This window comes from Nelumbo nucifera, chromosome 1 (assembly GCF_055504915.1).
Source record: "Nelumbo nucifera cultivar China Antique chromosome 1, China Antique-T2T, whole genome shotgun sequence".
Taxonomy (NCBI): Eukaryota; Viridiplantae; Streptophyta; class Magnoliopsida; order Proteales; family Nelumbonaceae; genus Nelumbo; species Nelumbo nucifera.
In genome coordinates, this window is record NC_142649.1 from 209,204,803 (window position 1) to 209,230,570 (window position 25,768).

At 40.6% G+C, this 25,768-nt stretch overlaps 1 pseudogene across 1 annotated transcript; it reads left to right on the forward strand.

The window, feature by feature from the left end:
- Positions 1–210: 210 nt before the first annotated feature.
- On the forward strand, positions 211–21,072 carry LOC104585623 (uncharacterized; annotated as a pseudogene). The gene is made up of 6 exons (XR_733335.3): positions 211–304; positions 363–778; positions 864–923; positions 9,979–10,309; positions 10,968–11,258; positions 20,482–21,072. The product of XR_733335.3 is annotated as an uncharacterized LOC104585623 (transcript).
- Positions 21,073–25,768: the final 4,696 nt, after the last annotated feature.

Consider the following 25,768-nt stretch of genomic DNA (forward strand, 5'->3'; position numbering starts at 1 on the left):
ATGCTTAAGAAGCAAGCGAGCTTCCTTCCCGAGCATAGGCGGGCCTATTACCTGTCTCCCCGCCCGGGATTTAAACTTCTACATAAGCTTCCGAATAAGGTCCCGGCGTGGAAGCGAGACTACTTCGTGGTCCGAAGTGCTACGGGGTGGTCGTTTTCTACTCATTGGAGGGCGGTTGTTCCCAATCCTGGTGTCATGTTAGATAAAGACATGGCGGAGACCTTCCAGTCTTGGGCCCAGGACAGGCTCGAGTGCGGAGACTACCTTACAGAGGCTAAGCTTATTCAGGCTGGTCTGAGTCCAGGTAGGTTTCTTTACTCAGCTTTTTTTTTTTTTTACTGATGCCAAACTCTTTTTCGCAGGTATAATGGAGGCAAAGAAGACCCGCGGTGTCAACTTGCTTGATGGGATGAAGAGAAGGAAACGGGTTACTAAGCGAGCCCGCATTGAGTCTCCTCGGGCTATGGAGTCCGAAGCCCCAAGCCATCCTCCAGTCATTAACCTGGATTCTCCCAGGGAACCCGAGGTGGCCGAGCCTATCCCGGAAGTGGCAGAGGAGACCAAGGTCGCAGAGGCTCGGGATGCCAAAACTACGGAGGCTTCCCACACTCAGACAGTAATCTCCAATTCAGAGAGCCAAGAGGGGGCTGGTAGCGTGCTGACTCCGAGCTGTGCTCTCCGCAAGAGCAAGAAGGCCGTCTATCCTGCGGAAGTTTCAGCATGGGCTGACCTTCCTCTGGGTCACATCGGTGCATGCACTGCGTCTCATGCTATGGTGGTAAGTCGAAGTGGTCTCCCTTGTCTTTTTCTTTTATGCTGTATTATTCTCTTCTCATCAGGCTGACTTGTTTCTTACATGGTAGGTGAACTCCTCTATCCACACCCTAATTCTTCAATCAGAGAGGAGTCTGAAGCGGGCACAGGTTGTCGAAGAGGCTTCCCATGCAGCGCATGCCGAACTGAGGGCAGCTCGGGAGCGGATCCATTGTCTCGAGAGCGACACTTCGGCTTAGAAGAATGAGTTAGAGAGGCTCTGGAGAGAGAACAGCGCCTTGAGGCTCGTCGTAAAGCACCTCGCGACCTCAAAAGGGGCCCTGGAGCACGAGGTGGAATACCTCAAGGCTGATATCAAGAAGAAGTCTGAGATCTTCTTCCAGGCCCTCGAGGACACTAAAGTGAAGGTCATCGATGATTACATCGCGTCGGAGTGCTTCGACGACCTGATGGTGGGCTCATATCGAAGGGGTTTCAAACTGAGCCGGTGGATGATAAGGCATGCGTACCCCAAACTCGACACTCGTGCCATAACCACTTCGCGTATCACTCCAGAGATGGCTCTCGCAACTGACAACGACCCGGACTCTGAAGATGAAACAGACGCCCCGAGTGCCACTGAAGTTCCTGGAACGAAACATTGGTAATGAAATACCTTTTTTGTTTAAGTGTTGTGCAATCATTCTTTCCTTTTTCCAATGTGACTATATTGTCGAACTGTTAAAATTAGGTCCCTAAAGCGAGGGGGTTTCTCGAGGTGAGTTAACATAGTAAGGCTATATGCCCCGATCTGTTCTCTGCCTGGGTGGGTTTATTGGTTTGTCTTCAATAGGCCTGGCTTGGAGTGGGCTATGCACCTCGGGTTTCATACCCATGCTGCCTGCTCTTTCGGCGCTAACACTTGGTTCTTCGTTGAAGAGGTGCTGAGGTCATTATCAGCTCGGCGCTTTAATCCATTGGCTAGGATACTTTCCTAGGCTTTGCCCATGCCGAAGAGGTGACTAGGTCTTAATGTGCCGAGGTCATTATCAGCTCGGCGCTTTAACCCTTTGGCTAGGATACTTTCCTAGGCTTTGCCCATGCCGAAGAGGCAACTGGGTCTTATGGTGCCGAGGTCCTTGTTAGCTCGGCATTCTGGCCCTTAGGCTCTGGGGGCGGCTCATAGTCCACTTAGTTCGGTAATTTATAGGTAATATTGCCTTAAGTTGACGATGTTCCATGCCCGGGGTATTTGTCTACCCTCCAGGGTTTCGAGCTCGTACGCTCCTCCGAGTGCTCTCTTTATTCGGTAGGGTCCTTTCCAGTTCGGTCTGAATTTGCCAACGCCGGGTTCAGGTACCATGACCTTGCAGAGAACCAGGTCGCCGACGCAGAAGTTTCGCTTCTTTACTCTGGCATTATAGTATCGAGCTACCCTTTGCTGGTACGCTGCGGTCCTGATGTATGCGAGGTCCCTCACCTCATCGAGCAGGTCAAGGTTGGTACGTAGCTCGTCGTCATTGGTCTTGTCACCGTACGCTTCCAATCGAAGTGAAGGGATTTCGATTTCGGCTGGGATGACTGCCTCCATGCCATAGGTGAGGTTGAAGGGAGTTTCTCCAATGGTGGTCTTCTCTGTAGTTCGGTATGCCCATAGGACGCTGGGCAGCTCGTCCGCCCATAATCCTTTAGCTCGGTCTAGCCTAGCCTTTAGTCCGTGGAGAATAGCTCTGTTCGTAACTTCTGCCTGACCGTTTTCTTGCGGGTGCGCGACCGACGTGAAGTTCTTCTGGATCCCCATGTCTTGACACCATTCCTGGAATTTGATATCCTCGAACTGCTTGCCATTGTCAGAAATCAGTATCCGAGGTAGCCCAAAGCGGCACACTATGTTCTTCCAGAAGAAGTTCTAGACGTTTCGAGTTGTGATTGTCACAAGAGGTTCAGCTTCTACCCACTTCGTGAAGTAATCTACCGCCACTACTAGGAACTTCCTCCCACCTGTTGCTGGTGGGATTGGCTCGAGTAGGTCGATGCCCCATTACGCAAAGGGCCATGGACTGGTGAGATACTTGAGGTTAGCGGCAGGCTGATGGTGGATATTGGCGTGCTTCTGGCACTTATCGCATTTTCTGACTAACTCAACAGTGTCTGCTTTCATTGTTGAACAATAGTACCCTTGTCGTAGTGCTTTTTGAGCGAGGGCCCTGCCCCCCAGGTGTCCGCCACACATGCCTTCATGAATGTCATGGAATACAACTCGGCTTCAGGAGGTCGCAAGCAGCGCAGATAGGGGAGCGTGTAGGATCTTCGGTACAACTGCCCGTCTATTATGACGTATTTGGTTGCCTGGCGCTCTACCCTCCTGGTGGCATTGCGGTCTGCGGGGAGGGTTCCATGTAGCAAGAAGCTCGCGAGCGGATCGATCTAGCTCGGCTCTGCTCGGGCGACAGGAGCGACCTCCTCTGCCCCCCCGAGAATGCTAGGCCGAGGTAAGTCCTCTATGTACACGATCCTCATGGTGTTGTCACTGGTGCTGGCTAACTGGGATAGGGCATCAGCCTCAACATTCTTTGACCTCGGGATTTGCCTAATGAAGTGTGACTGGAAGTTAAGCAGAGCCTTCCTTACTTTGGCTAAGTAGGCGATCATAGTCGGTTCGCGGGCTTCGTATTCGCCTATAACCTGATTGACCACGAGCTAGGAATCGCTGCAGATGACGATGTGTTTTGCTCTTACCTCTTGGGCCAGAGCTAGCCCGGCTATCAATGCCTCGTACTCCGCCTCATTGTTGGATGCCACGAACTCGAAGCGTAGTGCGTACTCCAGTTTTGTGCCACTCGAACCGTGAAGAACTACTTTGGCTCCGCTGCCCTGCTGATTTAAGGAGCCATCTACGTGAAGGATCCAAGGTTCTTCATCCCAGTTTGCGCTTGGCCTAACCAGGAGAGATACCGAACTGGGTGCGACCTCACGGTGCTCGGACTCATTCGGCCTGGGAGCACCGAGCTCACCTAGACTAGGGGCTTCGTGCTCAATCGGGCTAGGGACTTCGGAGTTGAACGTGCATTCCGCAACAAAATCCGCCAAGGCTTGGGCCTTGATAGCAGTTTGCGGCTTGAACTGGAGGTCGTACTCACTGAGCTCGATGGCCCACTTCATCAGTCGACCAGAGACCTCGGGTCTGAGTAACACTTGCCTCAAGGGTTTGTCGGTGAGGATGACAATGGTATGAGCTTGGAAGTATGGGCGGAGCTTGCGGGCTGCAATGACCAATGCGTAGGCTAGTTTTTCTATATCCGGGTATCTCGTCTCTGCTCCTTGCAATACTTTACTAACATAGTAGAAGGGTCGCTGGACCCGATCTGCTACCTTTATTAGTACTGAGCTGACCACTTCGTCACTTGCTGAGAGATACAGCTCTAGGACATCGCCCTCTTCGGGTCGGGTCAAAACTGGGATACCGGCGAGGTACCTTTTAAGCTCGTCAAACGCGAGCTGGCAACCTGGGTTCCATTCGAACCCTTTGCTTTTCATTGCCTTAAAGAAAGGCAGGCAGCGGTCTGCCAATTTGGACATAAAACGACTCAGAGCGGCTATCCTGCCGTTCAACTTCTGAATCTCTTTTACTTTTCGGGGTGGTCTCATATTTAAGATGGCCTTTATTTTGTCTGGGTTGGCCTCAATACCGCGCCGGTTGACGATGTATCCTAGGAATTTACCCGAGGTGACACCGAAGACACACTTGTTTGGGTTTAGCTTCATGCTAAATTGGTGCAGAATTTGAAAGACAAAATGCAAATCTTGTATTAACTTATGTGAAAATTGGGTTTTGACGACCATGTCGTCTACATAACATTCTATTTTACTGCCAATTAAGGGTTTAAACAACTTATTCACAAGCCTTTGAAAGGTTTCCCCAGCGTTTTTCAGTCCGAAGGGCATAACCTTGTAGCAGTACAGGCCGAACTTGGTTATGAAGGCGGTCTTTTCCTCGTCAGTCGGGTCCATCCTGATTTGGTTGTAGCCCAAGTAGGCATCTAGGAAGCTCAACAACTCGTGCCCTGAGGTCGCGTCTACTAGGCGGTCGATCTTGTGGAGGGGGAAACAATCTTTTGGGCAAGCTCGGTTCAGGTCAGTGTAGTCAACGCACATGCGCCACTTGCCGTTGGCATTTTTCACCAGAACGGGGTTGGCCACCCAGCTCGGGTAATGAACTTCCCTTATGAAGTCTGCTGTGAGGAGCTTTCTGACCTCCTCGTCGATCGCCCTCCATCGTTCTGGGGCTAGGTTGCGTTTCTTCTGTCTAATGGTTCTAACTATAGGGTCAGTATTGAGTTTGTGAGTTATGAGGTTAGGGTCTATGCTGGGCATTTCTGCCGCAGACCAAGCGAAAATATCTAAGTTACTGAGTAAGAAGCGTACTAGTTCGGATCGCAATGGCTCCTCCAGGAAGCACCGACCTGAAGTGTCCGGGTCGGGTCCTCTGCCGAGACAGGGATGGGAACGGTCTCCTCCGTGGGCGTAGCTCGCTCCTCGTTTTGTTCCATGGGCCGCTCCAACTCGAGGTCGTTGGCCACCTTAGCCTTTCCCTTGAGGGCGGCGACGTAGCACTTGCGGGACTCAAGTTGGTCGCCCCGTACTACCCCAATGCCGAAGTCCATGGGGAACTTCATGGCTAAATAGTAAGTGGACACCACAGCCCTTAAAGCGTGGGTGATTGGTCGACCTACTATGGCATTGTAAGGGAAGGGGGTCGCAACCACCAAGAAGTCGTGCTTGAGTCTTATCGTGCTAGGCCACGTGCCGACTTCCACAGGTACTGTAACCTTTCCTAGGGGCCTGACTTCTTCTCTGCTGAAGCCGACCAGTGGGGTGTTCGCGGGCTTTAAGTCACTCTCTTGGAACTAGAGTTTGTCGAAAGCCGTTTTGAAAAGGATGTTTGCCAAATTGCCGGAGTCGACAAGTACGCATGGGACTTCAAAATCATTGATTTTTACCTTTATGACGAGCACGTCATCGTGGGGGTAGTGAACTCCGCATGCGTCGTCCTCAATGAAGAATATGGGATCTTTTGTCCTCGGCCGCTTTGGGGGATTCTGTTCTTCTCTGGCGGCCTCACGGGTTGATGCCTGAGGTGCAACCCACTACAATCGATCCTCCAATGATCACATGGATCGTTCCCCGAACTGGCCTTTCCTCCGGGAGCTGTTTCTGTGACTGCTCTGTTGACCGGTTGCTGGACTCGGGGGCATCCCTACTGCGCTCCCCCTGCTGACCTGCCTTATTATTATTATTATTATTATCATTATTCTGTACAAAGTTTCTTAGGTATCCGCGATGAATGAGTTCCTCTATTTCGTCACGGAGATTCTTACAGTGTTCGGTATTATGACCATGGTCTCTATGAAAGCTGCAATACAAGTTTCTATTCCTCTCATTCGGGTTTCCTTTCAGACGGGGTGGCCACTTTACGTACGGGGCATCCTTGATCGTCATCAGGATCTCAACCCGCTTCGCGTTCAAGGGTGTGTAATCCGCCCGATCTGCCGCAGGAGCTCGGAACGGCTGACTTGGCTTCACCCCCCAAGGTGGATCTTTCTTCCTCCTGTCATCTTGGTGGGGAGTCTCGCTTTTTCTCTTCCTTTTTTCAAACCCACCCTCAGCTCTTTGGTTGATCTCTTCCTCTGTTCTTATGAACCTGTCCGCGAGCTTAAGGAATTCAGCTATGGTCGCAGGCTGGTTGACCACCATGTGCTATTTGAATTCCTTGTGTGTCACACCCCTCTTGGCTACTACGAGCTGTACTACGGGGTCTAGGCGCGATATCTGTAAGCATGCATCGTTGAAGCGCTTGATATAGCCTCGGATGGACTTCCCTTCCTTCTGGACTATACCGAGGAGGCTCTCCTCAGTTCGGGGGCACCGCTTGCTGGTGACAAAGTGCGCGGTGAAGACTTGCACAAACTGGGTCCAGCTTCTTATCGACCCGGGGGCCAAGTTCCTATACCAGGTGCGGGCCACTCCCCTGAAGGTGGTAGTGAAGGCCACACACATGCAGGATTCGCTGGCCCTCGCCATGTGCATCTGGGACTGGAAAGCATCAACATGATCACTCGGGTTAAAGGAACAATCATATTTGTCTAGCGGGGGGAGTTTGAAATCCTTGGGCATGGGGACAGTGAGGAGTTCTGATGACAGGGGGGAAGGGACTGAAAGAATAGGAGCAACCTTTACCTCGTCCGAGCTTGCTTCCTCTTTACCTCTGAGCTTGGGTAGGACGCGAGTGGTAGTTCGGCGACTTCGTCGGCACCTCCGCTGCTGCTTGGAGGGTCCAGTATTGGCGTTGATCGCTTCGGTGTTGCCGAGCTCAATGGGCCCGGACTGCTGGTGGTAGTTCGCGGCTAAGACGCTGAACTGGTTTTCCACAAGTGGGAGCCCAAACTGAGAACGCCGAGCTGACGCTGGCTTGATAGGTCGGGAGGTTCTGGATCCGCCGGCATGCTGCGAAGCGGGGGTAGTTGGTCTTTCCCTTCTGCCAGGGGATGAGGCTTGGCTTTTGGAGGGGTTCTGAGCCTGGAAAGCTTCTCCCCGGTGAAGGCACCCGCCCTGAGGAGAGGGCTTGACTTGCTTGACAGCAGGGTGCCGAGGTGGGAGTTGTGGCTGGCTCTGAGGTAGTGGGGGAACTGCTGTTGGTAGTGGTACTGAGAGATATGATGCAGTACCTGCTGCTGGTGGAGTTGGTGTTGCTGAAACTGTTGCATTTGGGCTTGCATGGCCCGCATGCATTGCATCAAGTAATCAAGTTGGTTCTGGCTGGTCACCAGGGGGACAACGGTCGGTTCGGCGAAGGTTGTCTCAATAGAGGGGGGAAGGGGAACATTCACAGGCACCACTGTTCGTGGCACATTCAGGCTAGGGATTCCGTCCACCGAGAGGGGGACGGTGAACTGCCCGATGCAGACAGTGGGGGGCTAAGGGTGTTCCCCGACGGCATTCAGGTCGGCATTATGTCTATCATTGCCAAAAGAAGCCATGAATGCTAAGTTCTTTCTTTAGAAAAGAGTTAGAGGTTGGGGGAGGCTTTTTGAAGTGTTCCCACAGACGGCGCCAAATGATGATGCACAATCTGGTCAGTCCTAGTTGTCTAAGGGAGCAGGAGATGCCTGAAACAGGGAGGAAACAAGAGATTCCGGGGGAGAAACCCGGGGGGAATGCTCCGATGCTCAAGTTAGTACTCTTGAGAAGGCAAGGAAAATAAGAGATTCCAAGACCAGAAGGCACAAAATATCACCTTTTTTTTTTACTCAAGGGGAAGAGGGCCTTTTATAACTACCTTGGTGCACTCACTCCCAAGCCTCTGCCAGATCAGGTATAACTGCCTCTGTGGGGGGCAGGCATAACCGCCACTATCTTTTCTATCAGGGCCGTCTCTGCAACAACTGAGATGGCGGTAGCGGGTGGCTGTTGGAGTACAGTTGTCATTTTGTCAAATCCCTGATCAGTCAGGCGCGCCGCCTCAAAGTACGAGCTTCCTTGTCAGGTGCGGTTATTCAGTCACACGACCTGGAGCCGAGGTGCCGGGGTGTGGCCCGGTCTGACCCGAGGTGGGTTAGTCTGGGCTTCATCCTTTACAGGGTTCCTTGCAAGACTCGGGACTTCTAGGGAGAGCTCGGGTTCCACCTCCTGGGAAGTGCGGGTTCCTTTCGGGGAGCTCGGGGCCTCTCCTTGGGGAGCTCGGGCTTCTTTTTGGGATGGCTGTCGCTGTGCCGAGCTGACGCTCCTGCCAAGTCATACCCGATTGCTTCCACGTGTCGCACAGCCAAGGGGTTGGGCCAAATCTACCTCCATCATTTTGTTATTTAAGATATTTATTTATTGAATAATTTTTATTATTTGAATAACATTTAAATTAATAATCCAGAAAACAGAATTTAAATTATTAGTACATAATTTCATGATGTATTTTGTAAAAATATAAAATTAATTTTTGTAATTTTAATAAATATTTTAAAGTTATTATATAATTTGTTAGAATATTTAAAAAATTCTTAAATTTTTTAATCCAAACTTTCTTTAGAAAGAAATAAATAAAAAGTGGGGGAGAGGAAAAATAGGAATTAGAGATAATTTTGGAGAGAAACTCTCTACTAAATTAGAAATAGTTTTGGAGATAAATAGGAATTAGAGATAATTTAGATGAAAGTGGGGGAGGTAGTTTAGGAGAATTTTAGGAGAAGAGATTATTAGGTTATTGGGAAAATGCATCTCATTGGTTATTTCAAAAATGACATGAAATAAAAAAACAATAAAAATAAAAAAAAGAAAAAAATTATTGACCGCTTTGTTTTCATATATATATATATATGACCTTCAAAAAAAAAAGAAATTCAAAATATAAAAAAAATTTTCCATTGTCTCTAGCCATGCTTTAAGAGTTGCTTGTTTCATGTTTAACCTACAAAGAAAAAAAAAAAGAACAATGATTACTTTATTGACCCAATTAAATATGTAATATACAATGAAAAAATGTGGAGGAAGGTAGATAACAAAATTCATTAATTAATAGTTTCTATTTAATGCACCAAGTTCCTTAAAATATTTGCATGACCAGGTCATCTACGTTGTTTCCAGTTAAATTTGTGACATAAAAATAGAACATGGATTTAAATCTTATTGCTTGGAAAAAATTGATAGCCCTTTATATAGGCAGTTTTAAATATCATCAAAACACCATAAATAGGTTGATAATCATATGCTAAAACTATGAAAATAATATTGGAACTAGTTAAACTGATTGGATGGTTCCCAGTTAAACCACTGGTTTGACCTAAGCTAATGGGTTTTAAATATATTTTCTAGTGGTTCACATTTTTTTACCTATAGAGAAAATGAGCATGGTGCTGGATGATCTTGGCAATTGTAACTGGGCAAAACTGGGTGTTTCTATTGATGTCAAATCAAAAATTCAATCTCCTCGCTGGTACAAGGCTTTAGTGCATGCCAGGATGACTAATATGCAATTTTGTCTTTCCATAAATACCCTATTCTTTTTCCCAATACCCATTTGTCCCTTACGCCAAATCGCCACTCCTTTCGAACCTTTTTGCTGTTTCAACGAGAATATTCGGTTTCAAAGGCTGTATTTGGTTTGAAGGAAAATGGGAAAACCCTTATAAATTATAGTTTCTGTCTTTTCCTATATTTTCCTTCAACCAAATATAGCCAAAGTGTATATACTCTTCGGTGCAGGAAATTCAAGCAGAGGAAAAGCCAGAGGGAGGCCAAGAAGAACGGAAAAAGCTATACTATACGTTGTAAACCTTCCATGGCGTTTCTCTGTTGCCTCAAAAATGTTGTGGTTGTTCTCTAGCTATTTTTGCTACTCATTTGGACTTGTTGGGTTCAATTATCCGGTCGAGATGGTTTTTCTTTCTTAGTTTCTTGTTGCATTTTAGATTATTAAGCAAAAAGATGGAAGAAGCTGGGGATTCGCCTTCATCACAATGTCCTCCCAGGAAGATGCTCGTACAGTTGTTAGAAGTTTGATTCATGCGTAAGTAACATTCAGTCGTTGTTTTCCTTGCTTTTCATGTGTTCGTTGAAGTGGGTTTCTATAGGGTTTGGTAGTACGTACACCAATTATGATGGAGGGTTGTTAGGAATGAGATTTTACTTTCAGAGCTATTCTTAGGAATGGCTTTTTTTTTTGTTTTTTGTTTTTTGTTTTTTATGGAGCTATGTACTTCCTTTTTCTGGGTATTATTACTTCTTTACATTTTAATGAACATGTTCTTTCTCTGATTGTGAATTTAGGGAATGTAGGGAAAATGTGTGAAATTTGAAGTAATTCTAATCACTCTTTTCTTTTCTGTTCCTGGAAATTTTGCCTGGGACGAGATTTTTTTTTTTTTTTTTTTTCATTTAGGATTCTTCTGTAGAGGTTATCATATTTTTGTTTACATTCCTTTTTTTTTTTATCTCCATTTTTGAGGTTCCATAAAGTAGGTTTTTGTTGAACCCGCATTTAGTTGTGCTGGTGCATGATCATAAACTTGTTAATCTTATATCCTTTTCTGCAAGGCTTTGGCTGATGTTATGGGTATTGTAGTTTTTGAATTGGAGTTCAGATGGATATTGTGTTAATACAAAAACTATTTTACTCTCCGCATATTACATAGGGTTTCTTTTGAAGTAGGATGTTCATGGTGTAGGAGTTGTCAGGAAGGATTATTATGGCGGAATTTGCAAAGAGATTGAAGAAAACATCTCTTCCTCGTCCAGAAGGTGCCTGAGGTGGAGAGACACAGCAAAAACTTTATGTATTTAATCTTGCATGGAAAGCCAGATCTAGTCATCTCAGAGAGTTCTTTTCTACTAGTGCAAGTCCAGTTTCAGCTAGGGTGGTCTTCGGCAGCTCTTCAGGTAGATCTGCTGGGAATGGATTTGTTTCGTTTGTGACAAGTGAGGAAGCACAAGCAGCTATTTCTGCTTTTGATGGGAAGGTATCCACGGTTTTCAAAATCTTTTTAAACGTGTACTTGGTTTGGTAGGCATGCTTTTGATGAACTTATCTGGACAGGGAATGGTTAGTAGGATTGATATGGGTTAACTTAGTGCTGTTAATTTTGGGAGTGTATATTTTCTACCTTTATTTACATTAGATGTTTTTATGAGTCTCTATGTGCATGTAAAAAGGACTTGTCTTCCTTTCAATATGCATTGATCTAATTTTTCTTAGATATTCCTAAAATGTAGCCTTAGTTTATTCTTATTAGTAACAGCATCGCATTAACAATGGATATATTCTTACAAGATATGGAAAGAAAGAGCCATTGCATGACCAGCCCAGGAGCAGCTTTACAGAGGCAAAGGAGCAGTTCCTCCTGGTAGGACCGAAGGATTTTGGGCAATATCAGCATTGGATAGGATACCCCTTCCAGTTCTAGTGTGACAATAGCCCAAGAGCTAAAGAAGACTAGAACCCAAACCCTAAGAGCCTTGTATGATGCCTTTTTATTTTCCGAAACTTCTCTTGTTCCTCTCTTCACAAATGTCCCATACAATTACATGACCCACCCTTCTTTTTGTGTAATCATTGTACACATCATTATATTCCCATCAAATCCACTGCTAGAAGCTAAGCATCTCATCACCAAGCATTTTATCTCCCTTAGATGATGGACAAGCTTCTCTTTGCCCATGGGATTGGATTCCTTGAGTAGCCTTCTGCATTAAAGGGCAAACACTTGTTTCTTTATCTATGATTAGGCTCTTTAACAAGGACAAGAAGAAGTAGATATACAATCAGCCAAGCCTAATGACCATAGAATACCTATTCAAGAACAAGCCTCCAGTTCCTTCTGGCTTAGGAGTTAGAACCAAGAGAGCTTCCATGGAATTCAACTTGACCTCTTGAATAAGTTTCAAAGAGAGATAACAGAAAGTTAAGGGGAATGTTCTTAAGGAACTTCACAAATTTTGTTAAGAACTTTCCCTCAACTTTCTGTTTCTCTCTTCTTTTCTATCAAACCAAACATGGTCTTAAGGAAGTCTGAGCTTATATATGTAGAGAGTGAACAGTAGCAACAATATTTCTCCTTATGTCAGCTAAACTAACTCTTGTGCATTGAGTCTTAGGTGGCGTTTGATAAATCTGAAATCTGAAAAGTTCAAAAGATATTATTTGTGTCTGAAATCTGAAAAGAGGCATAGATGCTTTTCTACTTTTTAGAGACTCTGAATAGATACTTTGTTTTGGATTAATTTTCCAACATCTGAAATTGCTTGGTTTTACTATTTTGCCCCTAGAATAGACTATTTGGTAATTTTGAATTCAGTTGGCACTATTTCATACATTATCATTCAAAAAATCATTAACCAATAAATTATATTAAAATCATTAAAATGTTAAAAATTATAACAAAATTAATAATTAAAAACACATCCATCTGCTGAGTTATCCATTTGAATTTCTTCATTTCATTTCTGTAAGCCCAAATCATTGAATCTGGGTTTTTCAGCCAACCCACCACCACCTTGGAGTCCCTTTCTATCACCAAATTTTCCAATCCTAACTCTCTTGCAATCTGTACTCCTTGTAGGGCTGCATACAATTCTGCCTTTAAGGAGTCTCCATTCCCCACTGGCCCTGAGAAGAGTGATTTTAAATTTCCTTCCTTGTCTTTGATGACCCCTCCTATTCCAGCTGGGTCTGTGTTGCCTTGACTACTCCCATCGAAGTTTAGTTTCAGAAATCCTTCAATGGGAGGTGTCCAATCCAACCTTGCCTTAACCTTCTGCACTAAGCTAGAAGCCACTAAAGGCCAATTCCTCCAAATATCATCAAATGTGAAATTTTTGAATAGTTCCAACGTTTGTAGCCAGTGTATAACTCTAGTCATTACACACCATAATTTGTCGTTTTCTCCTTTCTTTCTCTTGGAAGATTCTGGCATTTCTCTCTTCCCACAAGGTCCACACTACTGCTGCTCTAGTGTACCTCCACATTACTCTTCCCCTCTTCTTCAGTAAAGCAAAGGTAGATGGGTCAAACAACATTTTTATCTCTGTTGGCATATTCCACCTACACCCAAACAAAGAGAAAAACCAATCCCATATATCTATAGCAAATGAATAGGAAATTAGTAAATGGTAACAAGATTCACCATTAGATTTGCATAGAGTGCACCAATTAAGAGAAATACACAGAAAATGCCTCTTCTTTTGCAAATAATCCGTAGTGTTAATTTTCCCAAGAGCTACTTTCCAACAGAAGGCTTGAGTTTTAGGGGGAATCAGTTGAAACCACACTTTTGAAATTCGAGAAGAAGGAGAAGCTTTGACAGACAAGCTGCTTCCTCATCCTTCAAACCCTTTTGAAATTCGAGATCCCAATTAAGACTCAATGGCAAAGAAGGAAGAACCAAAAAATTTGAAATGACCTTATTTTTATACAAAGAAATAGAATACAAAGAAGGAAACACCTCCTTTAAAGGCCGGTCACCAAACCAAGTGTCTTCCCAGAACCAAATTAAATTCCCTGAGCCAAGATTATACTTGATGTACCTGAGAAACAGAGGGAGGAGGCTATGAATTGCTTTCTAAGGTGCTGCCAAGGTAGCTCTATGCGATACATCAGCGTCCCAGCCATTCTCCAATCTACCATGTATGCTTGCCACTACCTTAACCCACAAATTTTCTCTCTCAAGAGACCATCTCCATAACCATTTCCCTAATAGAGCTGATTTCTTCTTCCTTACATTCCCTAGACCTAAACCACCTTCTTCCTTTCTTTTACACACAATCTCCCAATTTATTAAGTGGTCATTTCTAGCTTCTCCTAGCTCCCAAAGGAAATCCTTCATAATTTTTTCTAATTTCTTTTCTTCTCTTGGTGGAATCCTAAAAATAGAGAGGAAATAGATGGGTAGGTTAGCCAAAGTTGATTTTATCAGAGTGATCCTACCTTGCAAAGAGATATAACTTCTCTTCCAAGCAGCCAATCCCTTTTTACATCTTTCTATAACTGGGTTCCAAAAACTGCTTTCCTTCGGGTTTTCACCTAGAGGAAGCCCTAGGTAGGTCAAAGGCCAAGGGGTGATATGACATTCTAAGCATTCTGCTATCATATGTAGGACCATCCCCTCCATATTAATCCCTGCTATACAACTCTTGTCCAAATTGATTTTCATATTTGACACTTTTTCAAACTTCTTGATTAGATTTTTCAATCTCCCGACTTTCTTGATGTCTCCCCCTTCACAAAAAATAATGATATCATCTGCAAATTGGAGATGTGTAATTGGAACGTTGTCTCTACCAAGGTTTAAAATGTCGATGTTGGTGGAAATGTCGGAAATATCGTATGGAAATATTGTAAAAATTATAGACATGGTGGAAACGTTGTAAAATATGCAAAATATAGAATGATATTTTATGAAATGACAAAAGAAGCATAAGCACACCTTTTTAAATTATTATCTTGTTCCAAGTTATTAAACAAAACTAAGAAACTAGGGTTATAGACAAAAGAATAAGTTCTGAAGTTGCCTTGTAAACCTTAAGCTTTAGAACTTCATGATATATAGAATTAGTTAAAGCAAAATTTAAACTCATAGAAAATGTAAATCGTTGTAACAGATCAACCAAATAATCTACTACAGAAACAAAAACTATTATTTAACTTCATGTTTGAAATGAATATTGAGCTAGCTCAAAGTTGTAATCATGCAAGTTAGGTGGACAATAACTTGGTACTTCACATATTTACAATATTGTCACCAACTTATGTTATAATACCATCTCTTGTACTCCACATAGTACTGGTAGTGTTCAAAAGGAATATGTCAATTCTAGTAAAATTACATGTTGCTACTCATGAAAGTGAAAATGGAAATATGTCGTGGATACTATCTCTTGTACTCACGTAGGTCTGGTAGTGTTCATTGGGGAAATGTCGATTCCAGTAAAATTTCGTGTTGCTACTCATGGAAATTGAAATGTCATGGAAATATTAGGGAAATTAGGGACATTTTAAACCATGGTCTCTACCCACTCTCCAACCCGTAAAGCCATTTTCTCTGTCTACCTTAGAGAGGAGTCTACTAAAGACATCTGCCACTAAAGTAAAAAGGAAGGGTGAGAGGGGATCACTTTGCCTTAATCGTCTGCAAGCTGGGAAGAAATCTTTTACCACTCCATTAACAAGGATAGAAAAATGACAAGATTGTACACACCCAAGCATCCAATTTTTTGAAAGAAGTTTTGCATCAACGGGGGTTTGGGGTAAGGTAAATAATTATTATGAATAAAAATTATAAAAAAATTAAAATTTATAATTATATTCAAAATACTAATATATTCAAACTTCCCTATTTATTACTTGTCAATGTTACGAAGATAGGCCATGCAAATAAGCATAGAAACAACACATTTGGACTCTACATGAGTGAGATATTGCAATGGACTATTTTCACCTAAGTCCTTTTTATGCACTCTAGCAGCTGGAATGTGCATATTCATCAAAAAAACAAAAAAAAAAAAAACAGCTGGAATGTGCATTATTGCCTTTCCCATGGAGATGGATATGGTCCCTGCACATATACGTCTCCATGAATGTATTGCTGGTCATTCTTTAGGAGGTGTTTTGCTTTCCAAGTGGGCAAAGCACTAGCTAAAGGAATATATGTAGAAGCCTGCTTGTTTAATCCACCTTCTGTTTCACTAGTTATGAGTTTGAGAAGTATTGGAGAGAAAGCCAGGTCTTCACATAATTCTGCTGTTTTCTTTTTTCAAAATTTGCTTGGCTATTCCTATTTTATAGTGGTATTAGAAAACCAATCAAGAGAAGCACAAGAAATGTTACCACACCATCTCAGCTTAATATTAATATATTTGTTTCACAAACTTAAGAATAATTACTACATCAGACTTGACAACATTGAAGTTTAAATGAAAATTACATAAATACTATTACAAAGTGCCATAATTTTCCCAACCCTGCTCCAACTATTCCAATGGACTTACAAAAACCAGCCAACACCGAAGGGTCTTCCTTCAGCTATTGCATAAGCTTCAATAAGAGAGAGAGAGAGAGAGCATTAGGATTGCATCTAATTTATTATGCTCATATGGCTGTGTACAATGTTATAGACAACTTCATCCTATGTTTTGCCATCTTTAGTTATACCATATTTATTTGACTTAATTTTGTTTTATTTTTTGTTACTATATATTTTGCATAATCAAACTTTAAAGATTACAACAAAATCATATGACGAGATATCTCTAACCGAAGGGAAGGCATTCTAATTGACAAAACAACTGCTACGCAGTTTTATCCACACAAAAACTGATTCTACTGGTCAAGGGACCCTACAACAACAATTATGGCAAAGCTCTTACAGAGGTGTAAAAAAAATAAACAAAACTCATCTGAGACGAATTTTCCAGTTGTGGAGATCAGTACATTGCTCCACATTTATTTGTTTGATCTGCTAAGACTGCATTTGTTTCCATGTAAATGGGCCAGGAAACAAAGTTTTTACTGTAAAATTTGCAGAAATATAACTGAAACATATTCAATTGAAAGAACTTGAGCTTCTTCTAGTTCTAGGATGAAAAAGTAGGAGTCTTAGAGGAATAAAAAGAGAGTAAAAGGATAGGTGCAAAGATACACTTCCCCTCTGCCCCTTTTGGGGAATTTTAACAGGGTTATTAGCTGGTTCGACTGCAACCCATTGATTCTGTCAATTCGGGTTCCATCCACAACTCTCTTTCTTCTCAGATATATTGATTTTACGACATGGATTCGAGATATTACAATTTTCTTCATATTATTTGCAGCTATGCCATAATCTTGCAACAAATGAAACCAATGTCTGTGAAAATCATTGCTTTCATAGATCACTTGAATATATGTTGGGTTTTCAGGACAGGGGTTGTGAGTAACCGTAACCAAATGAACATGAAGATGAACAACGGTGAATATAAACAAAAAAAAAAAGAGAAATAAAAGCGGTGAAGAACCCTAGAAAAGGGGTTGTGTACATTCACCTTTGCCGCTGCTCCACCGGTGGTTAGGTGTTTGTCGGTCGGAATACAAGTTGAAACCCTAGAAAATGGAAGAAAATATAAGGAAGAAGCAAATCAAAACCCTATAAAATCAATCTAGGAAGAGTGAAAGCTCAGATTTGTGACAATGAACAAGAAAAACAAGATAAAAGGGAGGATTTGAGACCCTGAATATACCTACCTGGTGCAGCGGTTGGGAAGTGCGGCAAGTTCCTTTGTCGTTCAAGAGAAAGAACTCAAATGAGATAATTTTGGGTTTAAAACAGGGGCATACATTGTCTTTTTGAAATTATTCATGGGCATTTTGGACTTTGGGCCAGGTCTGAAATGCATCTGACTGCGTTCAGTGCCTGGCCTGGGTCTTATGGTTTCAGATCTGAAAATGCATTTCAGATCTCTTTTCAGACTCAAACCCAAACTGGCATAGGTGGCATCTGAAAAGTAACATTTTCAGACTTTAGAGGTCTGAAAAGTGTTATCAAACACCACCTTAGATGATGATGCTGATTCCAAATAGAAAAAAAAAATACTATTAATCAAATAAGAAACAAGAAAATTAAGTATGGCTCATGCAATGTTGATCTTGTTAATCATTTTATTGTTGTGGACCTTTGAATAATGGTCAATTATATGTTTTGTTGTTGATTAAAAAAATCATGGGACCCTACAATAGTTCATGTTGTGGAACAAGGTCTGTACAGGCCTAGCCCGAAGTTTTATTTTGTGTATGTGTGTGTGTGTGTGTGTTTGTTTGTTTGTTTGTTTGTCTCTTCATCAAATAACCTTCGAAAGGGAAAACAGGAATTGTTAAGGTTAGGGGTTCCAATTACATGGGTGTCAATGCCCAGGGATCTAGTAGGATTATTTGACAATAAGATAATGGAGGTCTGGTATGAGGGTTAATTGCTTGATATAATGGTAAAATCTCATGCTGGCAAAATAAAAATGAAAAAAGAGCCTAAGGTTATAGTCATATCCAGTTTATCCTTTTCAAGGTCCCATCTAGCTGGGTCCAACATTGGGTAATAGCCTTCTTCATAGGAAGGTGGAGAAAAATCAAATATTGTGTATTTCTACTTGACATAAGAAAATGACCTGGTTCACCATTTACCTTGGTACCTGATATTTGTTTATTTGGATTATTGGGAGGTTTCTACATGTCAACTACTAATTTATTAGTATAATATTACATCATAACATAAAATGCAGTGATTTAATATTCCTGGTTTTGGAATTCTTGGGGTGACCTCTCTGTTTGAAATTAAGTCAGAAGAATGTTGATGAATCTGGTAGGAAGAGGGCTCTTTTTTATTGAGGATATAAAGAATCTGCTGTTGCCTCTGCATCATATACTGTATGCATTCAGGGTAGTTGAGGCCCACCAATCATAGTTTTCAAGGTGCTAAGGTGAGGCTAGGTGACAGGGGAGCACGTTGTCACCTAGTCACCTAGGTGGGTGCCTAGGTGTCACTTAGGCAGTGGATTTTTTTTTCTTTTTTTAAGTAAAAACATATATCTTAGGGCAGTTCCCTAGCTTCCATAACCCTATTTCCTTAAGAAAAGTATAAACTTCATGTTAAAGTATAGAAAATCAACATATTCATGGGAAGAAGAAGAAGAAGAAGAAGAAGAAGAAGAAGAAGAAGAAGAAAATGTATTGATTTAGACAAAATTTTAAGTTCTTCCTTATGGGTTCAGGTTTTCAAGTCTTTGAGGGTTCAATACAGCAGTTAGCAATGTCTGTGTTGATTAAACCCTAACAAATAAGAAAATAATAAAAAGAAATTAGTATATAAACACACAATGAACATTTTAGTTTAATAATGTTTATTTTACAATTATAATTTCAAAAAGATAAGAATTTAAAAGTATTTTATAACACAATATACAAAACTGCTTGGCGATTAGGCGAAGCAAGCCTCCAAGGGCACCTTGACAACTATGCCACCAATGAGATCTTCCAAGTCAATAATTGCTCAGTCCAATGACCTCCCTTTTCACACACACACACACACACTGACATGCACACATTCCCGCACTTTTCATATCACTTCCATAAGAATATCTTAGAAATGACTTAAGATGATGATTATACCATTAATGAGATTTGGATACATTGCGAGTGTAATGCAAACATTTGGAGAAAAATTTGCATCCTGGCCTTCCACCACAGTATTCCTCATCATGGTATGATTCAATGAGCATATCAGCATGTCCAGGCGATGCATGTTTAAGGTTCATTGATACAAATTAGAACAAGAAAAGAAACAGTTAAATGCATGCTGAAGATTGGAAGTACAGAACTCTCATTGTCCAAGGTTGAACAGGGAAGGTAATGATGATTGAAAAAATCATGCAGCGGCGAAGTTTTTCAAAGGCACAAAAAGATGGTTATTTTTAGAAATTTAGGACTTGTGATGACATTGTAAGAAAGAGTAGAGATTTGTATATGAAATCTGAGTGAAAAATCTTAAGTTAATTTCATCAGCAACTAGAAGACTAAAGAGAAGCTTTGTATCTTGGTCACAACAGAGTGGAGAGTCATAGTTTGCTGTAACTAAAAGTTACTGTTATCATCATGATCATTGAATATTGCTTTCCTTAATAATTGGGTAGAGATAAAATTATTGGTAGTTTGGGTGGAAAAATGAGATTCTAGTTTTAGTTAAGTTGCGTGAATGAAGTATTTATTATTAGCCCAGACTATTTATTAGCTTTGTGTAAATACCTGTTCTTATTAAATATTAATTGAGTAGTAGGTGGTCATCCTACTCTAGATGAACCGTCGATTATCTTGATCTAAAATCATTGATTAGTAATGTCAGTAGAAAATGATATAAACTCTAGAGTTATCTGGATTATGTATGCTCGTCTTATATGAACAGGATTCTTTGACAAAGATAAGTTGCAATTTCTGTCCAATTCAACTGGTCAAACCGACCAGGCGACCATGGTCTCCTTTTTTAATTTTTACAAAGTTAGCAAGTCGTTACTGATGCCTGTACTTATCCAAACCATCTGATCATTGAGGCCTCTTTTCTTGATCATTGATTGGGATTAATTGGAGATTATCATCATTGTATAATTGTTGGGAATGAAGAGATGGGTTCACTCAGGTTGTGTGAGATTTTTTTCATGTTAATTGTATTGCAGGAGTGGACCCAGACAATGATGAAAATAAGGTACGAAATGGTTGTCATCTATCAGTAGATGACATTATTTGGGCCATGAATGTGGATATATGGATAGAGCCATAGAGGTACCTATAAGACTGAGTCAGGATGAAGAAACTGCTGAACTTCAACATGACAATGATCAATTCAAAAGGAATGGATATATCAGCATAAAGTTACAAAACCCAAGCAGTTCATCTAGGTTCTTTAGTAAAATGCCAGGCTTGATTGGGACTATTGTTTGCAAGTGCGAAGTGAGGTCACAGTAAACTTGAATCTGAGCCTTGTTCTGATCCTGTTGGGGACCTGGGAAATGTGTTGGTCCACACTCCACAGCACACAGATGGGCCCTGTTCAAATCAGGGATTGGCACTCCTCACTCCTAAATTGGGTTTGATATCATAGGAGGGGAGATTGCTGCTTTCTGCTTTGAGGGTCAAATGTCAGAGTACAATGTGATATAAAGGTGTCAATTCATTTCTTCGTGTAATAAGAATATTAGAGCGCTTGGCTCCCTTTCTTGTGCTTGTGGAAAGCGACTACTCCCAATAAACCACCGCTCTTCAACTACTATCTCTATGGGCTTTGAGGCTTTCAACAATCTTTTTATTCGTCAAACATTAAAAAGAGTCAGAGTTCCCCTTTTCTCTTATTCTCTTCCTTGGTTACAACAGACTCACGTGGAAAAAGACCTGTTAAAAAAAACAGGTGAATGTAAGTTTCTTCAGCTAGGCGGTGACCCTAGTTCTGTCGGATAGAGGCATCATATGGTCAATCCAGACCGTTCATCAGATAAAGAGATCATCTTCACCATTTACTAAGCCTTCATTAATTATAGGAATGTCCATTTTTTTTGAGAAATTGTTTAAAATTCACCATGAGTTTTTAGCATTTCTCTTAAACTCAACTTTTCAAAATGTCTAAAACTCACCATGTCACTAAATTGACATTAAAGAGACTAACAGGTGTTAATATATTACCATTTTAACCTTCATAGAAAAAATAAAATATATACAAAATAAATTAACGGGTGTTAATATATTACCATTTTAATATTTAGACATGAAAAATGAAAAAGTTCAAAAAATATTTTCAAATATAAAATACATAAAAACATAGAAATTACAAAAAAATATAAAAAATTATAAAAATTGAAAACAAAAAAAAATTATTTTCAAATTATAGAAACTATAGAAATTGAAAAACAAAATCAGAAAATAAAAATTGTAGAAAAAAACATAAAAAATTTTAGAAAAACACAGAAATTGAAAATAAATAACAAATAGAATGTAGAAAATAGAAAAATATAAAAAACATTGGAAATTATAACAATAACAAAACACTAAAAAAGCAAAAAAAACAAGAAAATTGAAACTGAAAAAGACCAATTTTCCTCTAACTCACAATTCAAGGGTAATTTGGTCATGAAAATTGTTATTTATGCTTACATGGACCCTGTGTTAAGAAGCATTAAAGGAAGGTGAGTTTTGAAAAATAAAAACTTACTGATATGATGAGTTTTTTTAAACATTTTGAAAAGTTGTGAATTCAAGAGAAATGTTGAAAACTCATGGTGAGTTTTAGACAATTTTCCTTTTCTTTAATTTGGACTCCAAGTTCCCCAGGCCAGAGTAGACTGGCTTGTTAAGGCAATGACATGACATGGTGGTCCAATTTCCTACCAGGAAAACATGGTGATCCATCCAATTGGCACTGACTGTTGGGCTTTTCAGTCTTTTCATATCAACACTTGCTCTATTGCCTTTATTCTATGATATGTATCGTCAGCCTTTCCCTTGTTTTTCAACAGATTTTCCGTTTAATATTGGGGTCTCTTGCTGTCGCCGGACGGAAGTTGACCTACCCACCGGCCACAAGCGTTAGCGGGAGGCAGAAGTGGGTCGGAGGTGGTTCCTCTGCCCCTACCAACCAATAAAACCATAAACTCCAACTGTCCTACCCCCCCCCCCCCCCCCTTTCTCTCTCATCCCTTTTTCTTAAGTATTATTTTTATTTTAGCCAATGAAGTGGCCAACGCCCCAACCACCTTTCCCATCTACAACTACATCTAACAAGCAATTAAAATTGAAATGAAATTCATCAAAATTTAGTTAGTTTCTGGCCATGTATCATGTATGGTATCCACTTGTATATATTTACCTAATAAGGTTAGTGGTTAATTAGACAAGGAAGCTCTTAATTGGGGTGGCCTGATCCCCCAACCCAACCCTATTCCATTTCTTAATATTGAATAGAACACAATTCATTTTCAACCTGGTCATATGGGGTAATCGATTGTTACCCCTTCCTCGAACCTATTAAATTTAAGCCCCTTAGGTTGAATTCCTTCTGCACGTTTATGTTCCGAAATTGTCAATCTCTGTAAGTTTTTCCTTATGTTGGCCAATGAGATGATCCCACGTCAAAAGGGTGGTCCACATCTGATTAAGAAGGAAGCTTAGCCGTGAAAGAAACTGAGTTCCTGTCAAATTAGAGCAGACATCGATGTTAGATTGGACTCCCAACTTTGACGGCAGAGACTGTTTCTTATTCACCGTGAAGGGAAGGGACCATTTGATAATGACTAAAGTGGCTGGATTGAATGGCTTATTATTTGGTATTTTAATGGACAAAATCATATAATCAAAATGTAAAGGGGGGCAGGCATCGTCATCATCAACCCAACATGCCATTAAGGAGCTTACAGCCTACCTAATTAATAACTTATTCATTAAAAGTTAGAGCAATATTCGTTTAGTTCAGAAAGAGGGAACACTACTTATAAAATGATCTCATTTTTAATGCACATAAATAAGAAACTTTTTGACTGTGGATGTGCTGGTTAAGCTTCAGCAGCAAAACATGGTGCTGAGGCATCCTTCTCGGACAAGGGAGTATCTCCGAGGGCATTTGGGTCAATACACCTACATAGATTTATTTCCAAAATGTCCTAAAGATGCTGCTTCAGGCTTCAGCAAATTAATTATGAATTTCCAGTACCATGTTTTGCTGCCACAAGAGAAAAAATGCAGCAAAATAATGCTATGGGGCAAAGAATATACATGGGATGGATTATTGCATTATTGTTGGTTAGTCTGTGTCTCTGATTAAATCTACTCTTCATTTAATTTAATAAGACTTTCTGTGTTTGGACATGAAGTCTGTACTCTGTATCATGGCTTAGAGCTTCAATATAAATTTTATAGAATTTGGTTTTAGTCAGGTTAGTGAAATGAAAGCTTTACTATGTTAGAAAACATTTTTGGAACTAAAATTTCAGTAAGATTTAATGATGTTTTGGCATTCAAGTTCGTTTATTCTTGCCCAACTCAATGAAAAATTATCTCAACTATATTATTTATTAGATCTCTTAGATCACTTTAGGCATCGTTAGTCTCCATAGTTATAGAACATATAACTACTAAATAAATATTTAAGACTGCACAGCTTAAACTAAATTAATCTTGTTTCCATATAAGACTTTGAATTTAATTTAATAAATGGTAGCAGTGCTTGGGAAGGCCAAATGAGAATTTTGGGGTGATGAATGGTAAGATCAGGAAGAAGTAAACTGGAAATGAATGAAAACTAATGGTAGTTCAAATTGGTGACAGGATGATGAAAAATCAACTGAAATAGCTTTCTCATTTGCAATCAAGATCAATAGCTACACCGTTGCAAATAAGTAATTCAGTACAAGTTTATATTTTCAAAGGGTGTGGAAAATAGTCTAAATACTAAAAGAAAAAAGAAAAAGTACTTGGTAAAAAGCTAAACGAGCCACTCGTTTTTGTTAACTAGCAAAGTAGCTCAATTTTGATCTAAAAAGGGATTGGATTGGTAATATGCATGCGAATCTTTTAAAATGAGTCTTAAATGACCAGAAATAAAAGAAAAAATACAAATTATTTGTAAAATAAAAAATTATTTATTATTTATTTTACATGTTGAAAAAAAAATGATCTGTTACAAGTTAAAAAAAAATATAAGAACTAGGGATAAAGTTCCCACATGCCACAAAAACCCAAAAGGGTAGCTTGGTCATTCTACGTATAAAGATGATAGAAAACAAATGGTAAAGAAAGCTTAAGCCATCAATTAGTGAGGATTCGCTTTGCTTTCAACAGTCACCGACTAAAGCTGAAACGTCTCCTTCGTATCCTTCACGATGTTATGGGTGAAAGTAACAAAAATACCCTAAGAATAAGCCTGCACCAATTTGAAGCATCTGAATTTTTCAAGATATTTTTGGAGTTCGAACAATCGATTTCCTGTCAAGGTCATTGTTGTAATTGACAAGGAACATAGTCTAGACTCCAAAATGAGAGTTTTCTAGAAAGAACTCTGGGTAGGTGAATTAATGAATTAAGAAACAAATAAGTTTATAAATAAAATATATTATTGCAGGTGGTAGGAATAGAATTGGCATGACCTTCAACACAAATTTTGTTTTATTTATTTATTTATTTTTTAATGAACGGGTTTGTGGGTGCCACCATAAGTGCAGGGTAAAGGGTTGGTTGGTCGGCAGCAGAGAGAGAACGGGTCAATGACTCGTGACCCAAGACAGTTTTCCATTTAGTAGATCATAAAATAAAAGAGGTAATAATAATTTATTATATTAACAAATTTATCCTCAATATTCTATTCTGTAAAAGTGTAAATAATCCCTCTAACCTTTGATGAAGAACTTAGCTACATATAATCAATTCATTGACAGCACTTGAAAACATGGTTAGCTGTTTTTTTTTTTTCTTTATTTTTTGGGGGTTGCTCAGTATCCCATTGGCGCCCAGGATCAGCAACTGAATCAACCCCAGTTGGTTTCATTCATCTTTTCTTCAGTTGATCCCTTTCTTTGAACTTTAAAGCACTAAATTTTGATCTGGTTCAGGTTGGCCTACCTCAACCCATTTGGTAGCCTTGTTCTAAACAATTTGGGAATTTCCAAGCTAATCTAGATTAGTGGATTCACAGCAGTAGGCCAGTAGTCCAACAACAAAGTGTTCAAGTAGATGAAACATAAAAAATTCTTTGTGATAAACAGACACTATTTCTCATACTATGTTCACTTTTCTGCTTTACCAGAGTCATCCTGTTTTCCCTTTTCTATTCTTTTTCAGCAAACCAATTGACCACATCTCTTACAGTGTAATAATAAAAGGGATTCTCACTTGAAGATATGGTAGGTAGGTTAGAAATGGAAGAATCCAGTAGACACAAATATTCTCAACCCCTCACAACTGTGGTTTGCCACTTGTGAGTTT